The sequence below is a fragment of the Pinus tabuliformis genome, chromosome 7 (assembly GCF_031772625.1).
Source record: "Pinus tabuliformis cultivar Carrire ecotype Pingquan chromosome 7, CPIR1, whole genome shotgun sequence".
NCBI classification, from domain to species: Eukaryota; Viridiplantae; Streptophyta; class Pinopsida; order Pinales; family Pinaceae; genus Pinus; species Pinus tabuliformis.
This window is the reverse complement of record NC_142293.1, coordinates 809,929,659-809,941,474: the sequence shown is the minus strand read 5'-3', so window position 1 is coordinate 809,941,474 and position 11,816 is coordinate 809,929,659.

The following is an 11,816-nucleotide window of genomic DNA, read 5'->3' as shown; positions in this document are numbered from 1 at the left end:
TAATCTTTTCCCCTGCGTGGTGGACGGAGAGGCCAACTTGATGTTGATCAAGTCGGTACCAATGGAGGAATTACATGGGGCCATGAAATCATTGGCCCAAGAAAAAATCCCTAGCTCAGATGGTTGGTTGATTGAGCTCTTTATACATTTTATGGACCTAATGAGCCTGGACCTTCTGGGCATGGCTGAAGAATCTAAATTACGGGGATACAATTATGGGTTCATAAATCCCACATTTGATACCTTGATTCCCAAAAAGGGTTCTCCTTAATGATTTGCATATTATAGGCCTATCTCCTTATGTAATTAAGTGTATAAGACAGTATCTAAAATCATCACCAATAGGATCAAACAAATGTTGTCATCTCACGTTATGCCGAAACAATTTGGATTATTACCCAATTGACATATACAGGACGTAGTTGCCATCTCCTAAGAATGAATCCACACAATAAAATCACACAGGTTGGCAACATGCCTAATGCAAGTTGATTTGATTAATGCATGTGATTTTGTCGACTCGGAATTCCTCTAAGTGATCGCGCATAAAATTGGCTCCAATCATAGGCTTATTATTGGATTATGGCATGTTGTAATGTCCCTTTCAAAATATTTGGCTAAAATAATGGTAATTCGTTATAGAAAAATTATGCTAGAAAGTACATGCGGAAAACACCATAAATTTATAGTAATTTTTGCCAACAATATTTTTGATCGGCGATATAGCCCAGAAAATACACAATACTGATACTAAGACAAATTTATGAAAATTCTACAACACAGTAAATAACCAGAAATGTCGCGATAAAAAACAAACACAAGGAAAATGAAACAAGTCTCAGCTTTATTATATTAACCAAAAATAGGAGTACATGGCAATATGAAATAACTCAGAATCTCGAACAACTGTTGCAAACTAGATCCAACCTCAAAATGTGTCTGCTGTAGCACTGGACATGGCCTCTCAAAATGAAACTGCAACCAATAAGAGCTCCTATGAATTCTGAATGAATTCACCAAGGGGAGAGAAGGCTTCTCGCCCACTCTCACTACATCACCTGAGGGTTTCCATCCTGGGGCTACAACTTAAGTTGGGAACTCTTGGTTCTCCAAACCTCTCCACAAGAAACAAATACTCAACTCCAAGATGTCTCCAAATGGTTTCCTCCTCTTCTTTTATAGATCTCCATAGATAGATCCCCAAGCCTCTAGAAGCATCTCATTTATTATTTTATTATTATTCTAGAAGCTCCTCCATTGACTTTATCTTAAGTGACCTTTTAATTTTATTTTATTTCACTTAAATCACTTTTGTTATTTTTCCTCCAATCAATTATTTGTCCTTAATTAAATGACTAATTAAAACCATTTTTAATCAAGTAAAATGGTAAATCTCCCACCATACTCTCTCTAACCACTGGAAGTCACTTCTCAACATCCCATCTTATAGATCTTCTCATTATGGTTCCAACGAGCTATTACACTAAGGTATTCCATCAAATATTTCTCATGGAATGCCACCTCAAGCTACATTAATTAATTAAGACCCAATAATAACCATGTTTTTTGAAAGTTGTTGGAAAGCAACAAAACGAAAGGCTAGTTGTACGGATGATAGAATATTCCAAGCAAAAGCCATTGGACCCCATAAAACCTCCTCAAAACTCCCCCGAAACCTATGATGACATAAACCTCCTTCTATGACCTGGCCATCTCGTGCCCTGGAAATCCACCTTGGTTGTACTATAGAGGAAAATAAAAATGGGGACATGACAAATCCTCCCTCCCCAAGATTGCTTGCCCTCAAAAACTCCATACCTTTCCTCTGTAGAGGAATTTTCAGACTGATACCAGGATCCCATATGAACCATTGAACCACATCATGCCTCCATGCAATCCAAACATGAATGGATCTCTCAATACCCAGATCCCAAACAAACCATTGACTCAATCTTCCTTCCATGGATCCACCTGGATCCCAAAACCACCATAACCAATCATCCTCGTCCATCACCATGTTTCGAGTTATGCTTTTTCTCTAACCGTAGATGTGATCCACCAATATAATACTAACTCATCACCTCTCTCCAATCCAATCTCTCGCATAGGCCGAGGTCAACCCCACTCTGCTAATGTTGGGCTAGTGCTACTGAAATATTGATGAACTGTCGGTCCACTTCCCATTTCCCACTTAAACATGCAGTAACCCTCTCACCTAAAGGCTCATGTTGAGTTGTGCCCTTGACTAAGAATGATACTCCATCAATAGATATGAACTCATGATCTCTTTCCAATCTAATGCATAGACATCAGTGTAAGGAACAAGTTCACTATGATGATGTTGGTCCACGCTCAACACATGTTGCTCTGTCTCATCAATCGACACTGTCCACCGAGAAAACCCTGCCTCTTTCCCTACTGTCTAGGTACTCCTGGAGAGGGCTTCTCTGAAACTCCCAAGTGTACTCCTCTTGCTACGTCACTAGGACCCTCAGTCGTCCCTCAACATTAGACAGCTTGCCTACTGACTTGGCACACACCCTTATAAGATCCTCAATTTTACTGCTCTGTTGCAAGATGGTGCCTCAGACTATTTGGATCTTCTGCTTCAACGCCATAAGATTTGTCCTGAAATGCTCAATCTTCTCTTGGCGACTACTAACTGAAAGTGTAGAAATTATGTTGGTTTCTTGTGCATATGTATGCTCCTCATAAATGGATGGTCCAAAAGATGGTTGCTTATCCTCCTCTATCATGGGCTTAACATGAAACTCCAATTCGCTTTTCACAAAAGGCTCATCATGCATATTATGTATAACATCCTCCTCAGTTGACCCATGCTTCTCTATGTTCTCTCCATGTTGAATCATCACTGATGATTCATCACCCTAATTGTCTCCCATAGGATCAACTGACATCTCATCATACACATTAGAATATAAATTTTGTATGTTGTCAACAACACCACATGATTGCTCATGCTCCCCATAGGCATCCTCTTATGACCCCATGGCCCCATCCAAAGAAGAATCCTCATCCTAAAAGTCGGAAGGAATCTCCTCCTACTCTACCCAAGTCATCTCCTCGATGTCACTCAAGCATGAGTGGTCAGGTCCCCAAGGTTCCTTGCAAATGAAGCAAAGACCCTTCCTCCTCATCTCATTATTGCTATATGGTTAGTCACCACCAATGCTCTACAACTCTTTCTAGGTCAATCGTCTCCTAAATAAATCAATGTTTTGCTTAACCAACCTTTCGACTAGTTCATAAGCATCAGATGAGACCAATTGTTCTATCCTCCAAATGGCCAAAAATATAGACTGTAACTTCTTGCAAATGACATCATGGCCTGCCATACATGAGGACAAAATGGATTGCATGTGTGTTATGACCGTGTCAGGATAATGTTTCCTAATGCTGAAGAAGAATTGGAACATTTGCAAGATCAAATCGTCACACTCCAACTCAAACATGAGGTCATAAGATCTAACCAAGCCCATGACTCCTAGAATCTCTAGCCTCTTCCCAAAGGTAGGGACCTCACTATTATCCAAATTTTGAAAGGTCTCCACTATCGGTCTGAAGACTCGCCTCATAATGCCATCATTGTAAGGAGGTATATGTGTGGTTAGCATCACGATACTACTCAGATAAGAGGCAATTGGAAGTTTGACGCCTACACAAGGATGCTCCAAAAGTTTGTTTTGTATGAGAGCAAGCATGGCTGGTTTTAGAGCCCAAATCAAGCTCTTCCCATTTGATTGATGCACTTTAGAGAGGAGTGAAGAAAGTTATTTTAGTTTTAGAAGGAATTTTGTTGTAACCCCCATGAATCTCAAATATGTCCCAAGTGCAATAATTTTGGGCCCCAACTCATGTTCATCCTATGGTTGTTCTTGTTGTAGCATATAAAGTATTCCCTTGGACAAAGTTCTATTGATTGTTGTTGCTAATTTATAGAGTGAATTTATGAAGTTTTGATCCATGTTTTAGCTAAATAATGACAAGTACATCAAGAAGTATGCAATAGTGACAAGCTGACTCAATAGATAGACCTCTCACATAAAGACATACTCATCCCTCACAAGTCACTCAACAATTACATAGAGGTACAAATATTATATGAACACTTCATGTAGACTCACACTACTCTCTCACTAACTCAACAAATATTGAAAATTTTCATTAAGAAAATTTAACAAATAGTTAGTAGACAATACTTTTGTCAAACACTTCATAGATAAATTGGAAACACTTGCAACATAAATAAGCATGAGAGGCAAATGCTTGAAAGAATTAGAATGCTCAAATGAATTTGATACCACACTGCATGCATGCAAAAACCAGGTGAAATGAAGTAAACCCAAGTGTTGGAAATGACCAAAATAGGTAGCATGTGCTGCCCAGAAAATGCTACAGTTGCTGCTGAAGAATAACTGAATTTTCTCCCCTCAAGACTACTCAGAAAATTTTAGAAATTTAACCCAGAGCTCCTCACACCAAACCCATAAAAACCCAGAAATGGTTTGGCTTAAATCCAAGCCAAGATCAAGCTCACCAAGTGGTGTGAATTACCCAGTTTACTAATAAAATGCACTACTGAAGGAATGTTTATTTCCAGCTCGAATATTGCTTCAAAAATTTCGAAATTTTAACCACGAACTCCTCTCACAAAACCTAGAAAAATCTTAGGCATATTCCAGCTAATCTAGAAAGCCCCAATTTAGTGTGGGTTTCCCAGTCTGCCTAGCGCTACACATTGCTCCAAATAAGATAAATGTGTACATCCAGAAAGCCCCAATTTAGTGTGGGTTTCCCAATCTGCCTAATGCTACACATTGCTCCAAATAAGACAAATTTGTACCACAATGCTTCAACTCTTCAATCCTACAAATCCACTGCAAAGCCACCCACTCAAATGAGAGAAATCTCTTGCAAAATCTCTGGTAAATAAACTGGATACGATAGATAAATTGGGCCTAAAAAATAAACTTAGCCCCAATAGATAACTCTGGCTCTGGTAAATAAACTATGCTCGGGAAAATAAATTGGGATCCAGTAAATAAACTCAGCCCAACAAATAATTTTGATCCATCAAGAGAAATTACCCACACTATAATAAGTTTGGCCATGCAAGATAAATTTGGCCCAGCAAAATAATCTTAGTCCAGAAATATAAATTCGGTCTAACATAATAACTTCAACCCTGCGATTCAATTTCTTTTTTCGACACGCTTGCAACAATTATCCTCCGGAAAATAGATTAAAAGTTTTAATCCACAAACTTGGCTCCCTTATTTTTCAGGAACAATATGACAATACAACAACTTTGATTTTACCCCACAGCGAGCCAAAACCATGCTTTGATACCACTGTAACATCCCTTTCAAAATATTTGGCTAAACTAATGGTGATTTCGTTAAATCAAAATTGTCCCAGAAGGTACATGAGGAAAACACCATAAATTTACAATAATTTTTGCCAGCAATATTTTTAATCGATGATAAGTGTAAAAAAATTCCTCTTTAACAGAGAGTTGTTGCACGCGCGCCAGCTGACCTGAGCGTCCCTGATCGACCTTCTCCTTGCACCGCGGCGGCCTAGGCCTTGGCCCTCGCCATGGCCCTCCCTGATTCTCCTCGGGAGAACCCCGATCCTCAGAAAGCATTTGCAGATCTTGTGAAATATCTTCCTCCTCAGCGCCCCTAACCCGCGATTACGAAATTTGTAAAGAAGTTAGACGTTTTTTAGGAAGTTCAGCTACCCCCAACCTTGCCTCGCATGGCAGCACTATCTCTTGCTGAAAAAGGTCTCATAGGACAATTCACATGCCTTTGGCCATCTCCAAGAACAGTCCAAAGATGGGTTGAACGAAACTGGTTAGATAAAATCCAATGGAAAATATCAATTAGGTTTTGCGGAAAAGGATACTATACATTCCATTTCGAATCCAAAGAGGACAAGGAACTGATCTTCAGGAAAGGGCTGTACTTCATGGACTCCAGAGGCCTTTACCTCAATAAATGGACCCCAGATTTTGACCCAGAACTGGACATCCCCAGTGTTGTTCCGGTCTGGGTCCGTCTTCCTCACCTCCCTCTCCATTGCTGGGGGGATGAGTCTGTTCGGGCCATAGGGAATGCTGTTGGCAAATATATCGACCGTAGCGAGCCGAAGGACAACATGCAAGCCTGCGCAAGGATCTGTGTCGAAGTGGATCTAGGCAGAGGATTGCCCGAAGCAATAAAGCTGAAAGTGGACGATTGGAGCCATGTCCAGCAACTGGACTACGAGTAGATACCATTTAAATGTAAGGTATATCATGAATACGGACACTTTGCTAATAGATGTACTAAACTTGTTAATGCAGAGAGCGACGAGCAGGAAGGTCACTGGGAAACAGTGAAACAGAAGAAATCAGCTCCTCCTTCCAAGCCTCCCCTAGAGTCTGATAACCCTGGAACTTCAACTCTTCGCCCTCTCTCTTCCTCCCCCTCTCCTTCTGTTCCTCTTCCGCCTGATCCGCCTCTTCCCTCCTCCTCCAACCCCTTTCTTGTCCTCTCCTCACTTGAATCCCCCCTTGAAGATCCTCCTTCTGAGCCATCTGACCCCCATCCATCCTAGATCACCTCATCTCAGCCCCCCATCGATCCTCCTCACTCAAGGATTACTAGAAGCTCTTCGAAAGAACATGGAGCAACCAGCGACACTTATAAAAAACAGGGACCGGGCAGAAAATCAGCTAAACAACACAGGGATGAGAATGCCCAGAAAGACATAGCCATGGGCACTCAAACCCCAACTGAATCCTTCATTCTGGGGCATCAAGAGAAAGAGATAAGCCACAAAGATCAAGAGAGGCGAGCACCTCTTCGCATGCCCAATATATAATGATGAAAATCCTATCTTGGAATAGCAGGGGCTTAGGGCACCCCTCTAAAGTTACTGCCCTCAGAGACCTAATTCACAGTGAAAAACCAGAAATTATGTTGATCCAGGAGACAAAACAAGATCAGCAGGAAATGAAAAAAAAAATTAGAACAGCAGAAACAGTATTTAGGAAGCATTAGTGACTCAAGAGGAGCCTCCCGAGGAATTGTCACCCTCTGGGACAACAATAAATGGAACTGCACCTCAACTAATCTCCACCAGAATTGGATCAGAACCGCTCTTGACAGCAAAACAGGCAGCCATCCAGTAATCATATACAATGTTTATGTCCCCAACCATTACAGCGATAAGGAAGTTTGCTAGAACGATCTGAAGACAAGCATCGGTGAGGAGACAAATACAAACATAATAGTAGCAGGTGACTTCAACCTGGTCTTGCACGCCAATGAGAAAAGGGGAGGATCCTTCACTCCAGATCCCTTCACAGGCCGTCTGGAGGCCATCGCTCAGGAACATGAGCTAGTTGATGTCATGCCCAAAAATCACAGGTATACATGGAGTAACCGAAGGGTTGGCACCGGTAACATAATGGAAAGGCTTGATAGATTATTAGTCAACATTGAGTACCTCTCATCCTTCACTGTAGGATACGCCAACATCCTTAATACCTCAGCTTCTGATCATTATCCCATTACTCTCACTCTAGAAACCCACTGCCCCCTTGGGCCAATCCCTTTTAAATACAGTCCCCTTTGGAATTGGATTCCAGCAGTTAGAGACATCGTCCAAAAAACTTGGAACCATCATGTAGAAGGCTCGCCAGGCTTCATCTGGGAAACCAAACTAAAAAGAGTCAAACAGGTTATAAAGGAATGGGTTAAGGAAAATTACCAAGAGCCAAAGAAGGTCAAAAATAAAATCAAGAGTGACTTAGAGAGTGTGCAAGTAAGGATCAAAAAACATGGCCTATCGCAGCAAACCAAGGAGCAAGAACATGTATTATACACACAGCTGAGTCACATTAATAGAGAGGAAGAAATCAAGTGGCGCTTAAAATCCAGACAATTATGGCTCCAAGAAGGAGACAAGAATACAGCCTACTTTCACAAACAAGCCACTGCTCGAAAGCTCAGGAATAATGTCAGCACAATCTTGGATAATGAAGGAAATCTGCACAGCACCCAAGAAACCATAAGGAAAGCTGCCTCCAAGCATTATAGAGACCTCTTAACTGAAACCAAAGGGGAAGAAGACTACTCTGATTTTCTCCAGCATTTACCCAAAGGAATCACAAAGGAAATGAATGACAATCTCAACAAGGAAATTGAAGAAGAGGAAATCAAAAGAGCAATTTGGAATCTGCATCCTGATAAGGCGCCAGGACCTGACGAATTCCCCATTTGCTTCTATAGGATGTTCTGGAATCTTATAAAAAAAGACCTGGTCAAGATGATTTGATGGGCTCAAAGAAAAGGGAAAGTTGGAGGGTACACCAACGCCACCTTCCTTGCCCTCATCCCCAAAGAAAACCGACCCTCTTCTCTCTCCAGATTCAGACCCATCTCCCTCTGCAACTCCTCCTACAAAATTATGTCCAAGATTCTAGCCACTAGACTTAAACCCCTCCTTCCCTCCTTGATCTCTGAAAATCAAGGAGGCTTCTTGCCTAACAGGCAAATCACTGACTCCGTCCTCCTTGTGCAAGAAGCCATTCATTCGAGCCTCTCCAGGAAGGAAAAACGATTGTCCTCAAGCTTGACCTGGAAAATGCCTTCGACAGAGTTACGCACTCTTTCCTTATTGTTGTCTTAAAAAAGATGGGATTTGAGATACCCTTCATTAACATTATCGTTGCTTGCATCTCTGGACCCTGGATTTCCCCCCTGATCAACGACAGACCTGGTGAAGCATTCCAGTCTTCCCGGGGTCTGAGACAGGGTTGTCCCCTCTCCCCCTATCTTTTCATTCTCATGGCAGAATCTTTCAGTCTAGCTCTAGACCACAATCGGAGAGTGGGCCTTATAACTGGTATCAAATTCGGGAGTGGAGCCAAGAACATCAATCATTCACAATTTGCTGATGATACCCTGTTAATTGGAGGCGCCTCCACCACAATAGCAAGGAAATTCAAGAAACTTCTGGATCAATTTATGGGGTACTCTGGAGGATTGGTCAACCAACTCAAAAGCTGTATATATAGATGGAACTCTTCAAATTAGGTTATCCACAGCATTGCAAATATATTTGGTGTCACATGCAATCTGGATTAGACCCACTTCTCCTATCCGGGTATGCCAGTGAGTCTAGGTCCTTTGAAGGCTGGAACCTGGAATGAAATCATTGACAAGGTAAAGAGGAAGGTGCAGCAATGGGGTTCACTGTGGCTCAACCCAGTAGGCCGCCTTATTCTCCTCAAGTCAGGTATCACCTCTCTACCCCTATATCGTTTCTCCCTTTATCATGCTCCTGCCATTTTCCATCACAAATTGGAAGTTGTTTTACGCCACTTCCTTTGGCAAGGAGGGAAAAACGACAAAAGCAAGTTTAATTTAGTCAGCTGGAAACATGTCATCCAAACTCAAGAAAGAGGAGACCTAGGTATTAGATCGCCAAAGTTCTTGAATCTAGCCTTTGGTGCGAAAATTGTATGGAGATTTGTAACAGGACCTTCATCGTGGTGGAAAAGGGTGCTGGAGACTAAATACCTCAACTTCCCCAGGCAGCAACTCTTCGAATCCAATATACCTAACAGGGACTCCTCTAAAATCTGGCGGTTATGCAAAAAATCCCTCCCGCTTATGATCCAAAATATTTCTAAAGTTTCAGGGGGGGAGATAGCATCAACATTGGAACAGATAGAATCCTGGGACAACAGCCCATAAACATGCATAAGGAAGCCAATCCCATCATTAAGTTCCTTAACAACAGGGGTATCCATCACCTGGCTCAAATTTCCAGCTGGGATCCCTTCTCCCATATTTTGACAGGATGGACCTTCCCGGAAATTCCTAGCGAATTAAAGCCCAATCTAAGCTATCTTCAGACCCTCCTGCACAATAAAGCTCCCATCAAGAAAAATGAGAGGGATGGATTCCGTTGGGACTCAACTGGAACAAGCTACACAGTCAAAGCAGGCCACCAATTTTTATGCAACAGCACCTTCCCCATGAATTTATGGAACCACTGGAAAATAGTCTGGAGATCAGAAGCGCTTCCAAAAATAAAAAAAATTATATGGCTTCTGCTAAAAGGCAAAATCTTAACAACGGAGAACCTTAAAAAAAGAGGCATCAACGGCCCTTCCAGATGCCCCAACTGCTGCAACGCCGAAGAAACTATGCACCACCTATTCATAGAATGTCCCTTTGCAATTGATTGCTGGAAAAGGCTGTCTACCACAAGTAATTTACCTTGGAACCCTCAGCAATCCATAGCTGAGGCAATCTACAATTGGAGAAAATGCTGCCCCTGGAAAGAAAAAAGGAGTAATCTGGTGAGGAGAGTATGGAACACTCTCCCTTACACCTTGCTATGGCGAATCTGGCTAGCAAGGAATCAAAAAAAATTCAAGACAAGAGCTCAGCAACAAGAATTATCTGCAACAAGGCTAAAAGTCTCGCCCTGGAAACTATCTCAATCAAGACTACAAGGAATATAGATGCAACAAAGTACAATGTGGAAGAACGAGATTTCATAAGTTACATACTGGGGAAAAACTACAAAGCGCAAAAAGGCAACATGAAGGAGGCACAGAGTAGGGTAGAAATCAGCTCATGGAAAATCAGATTAAAAGAGGAGGAGTTCGCTAACTGGATCCAAAATTGCAACTGCTTTTATCTTTTTTTCGATGGGGCATCCAAGTCAAATCCCGGCATAGATGGAGCAAGGGGACTGATCATCAACGCCAATGGGGAACACATCCTCCATTATGAGTGGGGTCTAGGGAAGGCTTCGAACAATAGAGTTGAAGCGTTAGCCCTATATCAGGGGCTAACTCAGTTAAACAAAATGGGGATAAGATCGGCAAAGATCTTTGGGGATTCTTCCGTTGTCATCTGCCTCATGGTCCACCAGAAGGATTCGCCCAATATTCTTCTTCAGCAGATCAACAAGCACAATCAATTGTTGCATCAGACAATGGAGGATATACAATACTACCATATCCTCCGGAATCTCAACAAGCAGGCCGACGGCTATGCAAACAGAGCATGTGAAAGGTCACCTGGCAACTTGCGCTGCAACATCGAGGAAACCCACCAGCCCTTGCCATGAACCAGATTATTCAACTCAGTACCAAATTGGTCAGCACTGTCAGACAGGATCGGAATCAGGTCTCTCAGGTTTTCCACAAAATCACAATCTTCAGAAGGATGTGGCAAAGATTTGGTCTGCCTTGTAATCTTGTCACTCTGATCAGTCCCACTGGCACCTATCCTCTCAGTCCTGCCCCACGGGCTTCCCAAGATTGGTCTCTGATCTCCTCGTGCCTCCCTCAAGATTTTCTCATTTCATCCGTGACTGGCTTTCCCTCCCTCTGCTTTCGCTCTCTTCAGCCTTCCTTTATATGTCCCCTCCCCCCTCCTTTCTTCATCGCCTCATTCTGTTTTTTTCTTCATCGTTCATATCCGTGCCTTTGTTGTCAAGAGGATCCGAGCCCTTTGGAATTTTTCTGGGCATTCTCCTCCTCGTTCCACTGTCGCCCTCTCCCGGGTTGGCCTCTGTTGATAGTATTTCTGAGCAGCTATCCTTCTATCGCTCTCGCCCCTGTCAGAGCATCACTCTGTCTCTACCCTCATCGCTCCTTCCCTCGACTCTGTCTCCCTGTGGGCTCTGGCCTCTCAGAATATCTCTGTGTGTTGTCGCTCTCCGACTCTCTTCAGTTGCTTTTGGCTCCGAAAAACTCAGTATCTCGCGTTGTGAACTCC